The sequence below is a fragment of the Brassica rapa genome, chromosome A08 (assembly GCF_000309985.2).
Source record: "Brassica rapa cultivar Chiifu-401-42 chromosome A08, CAAS_Brap_v3.01, whole genome shotgun sequence".
In the NCBI taxonomy this organism is placed as follows: domain Eukaryota; kingdom Viridiplantae; phylum Streptophyta; class Magnoliopsida; order Brassicales; family Brassicaceae; genus Brassica; species Brassica rapa.
The window spans coordinates 5619902-5625901 of record NC_024802.2 but is presented as its reverse complement, the minus strand read 5'-3'; positions in this window follow the sequence as shown (position 1 = coordinate 5625901).

Sequence of the window (6000 nt, the reverse complement as noted above, 5' to 3'; positions counted from 1 at the left end):
GGTTTACGGGTATGGATGGTTTTAGATTGGTTTTATCCTTGGTGTTCGGGTTTACGGGTATGGATGGTTTTAGATTGGTTTTATCCGGTTTAAGTTTAAGGGCATCTCTAACCCCGCATTCCTCTATCTTATACTCTATCTGTTCCTAAAAGATCCATGTTTTAGAAAAAAAATTGTTTCAAAAAAATACATTTTTTACATTTTCAATACATTAATTAATAAAAAATTGTACTTTTCAAAATATACAATTGTGTTTAATAAAATCTCATTGGTTAAAAGTTATTGGAAATAGTTAATTAAGAAAAAAAAAATATTGGATGATACAATTTTATATATTTTTTTAATAAGTGTGAGAAAACTATAACATGGATCTTTTAGGAACAGAGGAAGTATATTAAAACAGAAGTCATGACTTTGTTCATGTGTGATTTTTTTATTTGGACCATCCTCTAGAAAATTTATCAAATTTTACATAACTTAATCATCATATCTTTTAATATCTTTATTTTTTATTTAAAATACAAATAAATATTGTTTAAGAAAATTCTAAGAAAATCTTTTCAAAATCAGGATAAAATTTATTTTCGAAAATTAATTAACTTAAATTTATTTTTGATTGATGAACGAAAATTAAAATCATATAAATATTTTAATTATTTTTAGTGATAATAACCATTTAAATTGATTAATTTTCAAAATACATTTTATAAAGTGGTAGAAAGAAATATCCTTTATGTTTCAAATAAAAATATTTACTACAAAATTAGTTTGTAAGTACAATATATTATAGTTTCTCTTTTAAAAATATTTTTTGTTGTTCTTAACAGTATCTCAAAATATTGTTTATATATTATGTAGGTACAATTTATTTAACTTCCATATATAAATTTCAAATTTAGAAATAAAACCAGAAATTATGTTGGTAAGTTCCATATATTCACTAAAGCTAATAATATAAAATCTTTGTAACTACTTTAATAATGATATAGTTTAATTTTAAATATAATTATTATTATGCATTGATATATATATATATATATATATATATATCCAATTATCGTTATAAAATAAAAAATAAAATTTTATTTTAAATATTTTACAATAATAATAAATCATGTTGAAATAAATTATTATATTGAAATAAATATGATAAATTATATTAAATTGATTTTCATAAATATAAATATTTAAAAGTTCAGTATTGTTAAAAGTTCAGTATTATTCTTTTAGGGTAAATAAATCTAAACAGTCAATCTTATCTATCATATATAATATATAATTAAATTTAAATGATATTAACATAGATATATAGTATACTTTTAATATGAATATTTATTAAATGAGGTTTCAACTTATATGATTTTATGATTATTTGCATATTTGTGTAACAAAATTTTACACCAATTATTTTGTTTTTAATGTGGAATGTTTTGGTTTCAGTAATTTATAATCATTTAGAACAAACAAGGGGAAATTACATGTTTACCACTTTCATGGTATCACTTTTCATTTTTACCCCCACTAATGAGACATTTTCAAAAATATTTTCTTCATTAAGTGGCAAAAGACTCTTATGCCCTTGTTATTTATATATATAATAAATCATTATTTAAATAAAAAATAAAAAAATAAAAAAAAATAAAAAACTGAAAAATAAAAAAAAAAGTAAAAAAGAAAAAGAAAAATAAAAATAAAAAAATGTAAATTTTTTTTTATGTTTTCGAATTATACTTTTTCAGATTCTAACTTTTTTATAAAAACTTTTTTTTGAATGTTTTTTTATTTTTTTTCAAATTTCTTTTTGAAAAAGCAAAATTATATTTGAAACTATTTTTAAAAAATTTATATATATATTTTAAGTAATTATATATTTATTGGAATCATAAATTTCACATTCCAAAAACCATACCCCACCCATCAACTCTAAATCCTAAGTCTAGATTAGTTAACCAAAAGAGTATAATTGTATTTTATCTTTCATTAAAAGTTAGGGTAAAAGTGGTTAGTGTAAACATGAAAAGTGGTACTATGAATGTGGTATTTATGGAAATTTCCCAAGAAACAATGATGATTTTAAAATTAAAATATTTACTTTTCAATATATGTTCAACGCAGATATCAAAATATAAAAATGTATTTTCATATGATGTATAGTTTAATTTAAACGATATAAATATATATATATATATATATATATATATATATATATTAACATAAACACCTATTTAAAAAAATTATTTATTCATATGATTTTATAATCATTATATCTTATTATAGAACAAAAATTTAAATTTTGATCACAAAAGTTTATGTGAGACTTTTAAGAGCTTTAGTAATTTATACTCGTTTTGAAAAATTCAAAATACAACATATGCAAAAAAAAATCTAAATTTTTATTCTATGATTAATGTAATTGTGTAATTTATTTTCATAATAAATAATTAAACAAAAATGATAGAAAATATACAGATTGTTAGCAAATCTTTATTATTTAAAATCATTAATTGCGTTATATATCTTAATCACATTAGGTAATTCCGTTGGTTTTATTTAAGAAAAAAAATATATAATAAAAGGGAAATTGTCAATAATAGCATCTTTTGAGTTTTTGTCTCAAAAATAGCACTAGCAGAAGAAAGTCACAAAAATGACATTCATTAAAAGATCCCTAATACCCTTGGTTTAAAATTAAATAAACAAACAAAAACAAATAAAAAAATGAAAAAAAGAAAATTTTTTATAGTTTCAGATTATATGTTTTCAGATTCGAAATTTTTTATATTTTCTTTTTGAAACTTTGTTTTTTGAATTTTTTTTTTTGAATTTCTTTTTCAAATTTTCTTTTTATAATTCAAAAATACTTTTTGAAACTGTTTTTAAATTTTTATTTTTCATTTTTAGTATTTATTTTTAATTTTATAAAATTTTAAACCCTAATTCGAAAACTCTATCATTTAACTAACCCTAAGGTTTGGATTAATTAACCCAATGAGTATAAGTGTATATTTATCTCTTTAATGAAACCTATTTTTGTGACTTTGAGCCTTGAGTACTAGTTTGGAAACAAAAACTTGGTTTGGTGCTATCCTAGTCTTTTTCTCATATAATAATTTCAATTTGATAAATGAATGGTTTATAATGGACATAATATATAATATAACATTCATGCCATCATCTAACCAGCTCTGCAGGCCTGGTCATTATCATCAACTCCAATAAGTCCAAATTTGTTCCCAATATCAAGCGTCTACACAAACATGGATTACCTATTCTGGAGGAAAAATGACATCATTGAGCCAGAACAAGACAGGGATCCTTATCTCTGGATAATCTGGTATATCTGGAAGGCTAGGAATGACAAACTTTTCAGGGAGATAGACAGAGACCCATTAGAGCTGGTTAGATATGCAGAAAGTGAATGCCAAGCCTGGTTTGATGCGAATGTAACACAACCAGTGATGCAGGAAAACATCACCGAGGAACCACAAGTCTTAAGCTTGGGTAATATTTGCTTGTTAGATGGATCTTGGACACATGCTGCTCACTTTAGTGGATGTGGATGGGTCCGGATGGACAGTGGAGGGAACATACAGCTTATGGGGACCAGAAATATCACTCGACGCGAATCAGCCCTACACTCGGAATTAGAAGCACTGCGATGGGCAATGGAGAATATGCTTCAACACTCGACATGCCAGAGCTTTGGGACAGACTGTAAAGACCTGATAGCAATGATAAAGGAACCTCATGCTTGGCCAAGCTTTGCGACGGAACTGGAGAGGATAGGAACGCTTCAAGTATGCTTCCCGAACTTCAGCATCACTTATGTACCAAGAGCGTGCAATCAGACTTCAGATTTCTTAGCTAAAACTGCGAGATCCTTCCATAGGGAGTTACTTTTTATTGGTTGTTCTATTCCGGTCTGGTTATCCAGACCACCTCTAGCTTGAGTAATAGAATGGCCTTTCGACGTCAAAAAAAAAAATATATATAATATAACATTCACTAACAATTTAATTTTGGACTAACAAAATTCTTAATTGATTCTCAATCTGCCGTGTAAGCAAAATTAACATTCCAATTACGTGACAACTCAGCATGACACTTTTTTAATTAATACAAACTACATGTTATAACTTTTAAAATGTTTCTCTATTAATATATAGAGAATTATATATATAATTTGTATTTTAAAAATTAAACGTGTAATAAATTTAAATAACTAATTTAATCAACCTAAAATTAGACAAAATTAACCTAACTTTACATTACAAATCATAAATACCCTGACGACCTAATTTTAACTACAAACCTAATTAATCTAGCCACCTAGTTTTAGTTACAACCTAACTAGCTAATCTTAGATCTACCGAACAAAATTAATTACATCCCCTATATATTATTTGAGAAGCATTGCAATATTTTTTTGTAGCCACGTGTCATCACTAGAATGATTCTTAGAATCCTTAGAGAAATAGGTTGGTCCATTTAAATATATAATAAGTTTTTTATTAAACAACAATAAATACATTATTAATGTGATTCATTATTTCCTTAAATAAGATTACGGAATTGCCTAATGTGGCTAAAGTATATATGACAATTAATGATTTTTAAGTAATAAAGATTTGGTAAAAATAAGTGTGTATTATAATTATATATATTTTTTAATTTTAAGCTATTAAAATTAATTAAAAAATCATAGTAACCATATAATAAAAATTCAAAAAATTATTTATATATTATATTTTGAATTTTAAAAACGAGTATAAATTACTAAAACTGTTAAAAGTTTCACATTCAAATTTTTTGATATATGATTTAAAACTTTTTGTTATGACATGATACAAATAATTGAAAAACAATATAAGTTGAAAGTCTCATTTAATAAGTATCAAAAATAAAAGATATATAATATATGTATCATTTTAAATTAAACTATATGCCATATAAAAATACATAATATCGTAATTTTAAAATTTACTTTGAACATTTTTTTGATAAAAACTTTGAAAAAATATTGACAACTTAATTTTTTTAAATATTATAAATTACTTAAACCATTATTCCCACAGTGAAAATTTTGTTATCACTAATTTAGACTTTTTGCTACAACAGATACAAATGATAAAAACAAATATGAGCAAAAAACATCATCTAATAAATATTAATATTAACATATACCATATATATGTTACTATCATTTAAATTTAATTATATATCATATCAAATAGAAAAATTATTTTTTTCGATTTATTAAATTTATTTATATGTTCGCACCAATTTAATTATATAAGTAGTAGATAATGACTTTTTAATTATTCAATATATTTTTATTATTTCATAATATGCTATAAACATATAATATATAAAATAATTTATATATATAACGTTTATCCCGCGCAAGGCGCGGGTCTTAACCTAGTTCTTATTAAAAAGCAAAAAATTATGGCAGAGGGATAGCGATACGAAGTGCCTAATAATGAAGTCAAATTGATCAAAGAAAAAACTGAAGTCACTATAAATCATAACGATTTGGTTTTTCGCTTTTTACTTGTAAACCTGAGCTAAATTTTTTATATTGGCCTATTTCATTGTTGATATTTAACATCTACGGAATTCAAATTCCAAACTTGATTTTTTTTTTCTTGGAGAAAATATTCCAAACTAGATTTCTATTGTAATAACATTACAGATGTATAGCTGATACTAGATTAAATATTTAGATTTGATAGATGATTATATGGTATTAGATGAGTATCATGACTAAGCATTAATTACTGTCCAGTTGAGGTTTACAGCAAAGTATGAATTTAGGGTTTTTTTCAATGAATTTAGGGGTTTAATTCCACGTTTTATAATATTACTAGGTGACCGGTCCGTACCCTATGCGGGCATAAGAAAATTTAAAATATAGAATAAATATTATATAATTTTTAGAAGTAACAGATTTTACAACATAGTACCACCGTCTTTGGGAAAATTCATCAGTCATGGAAA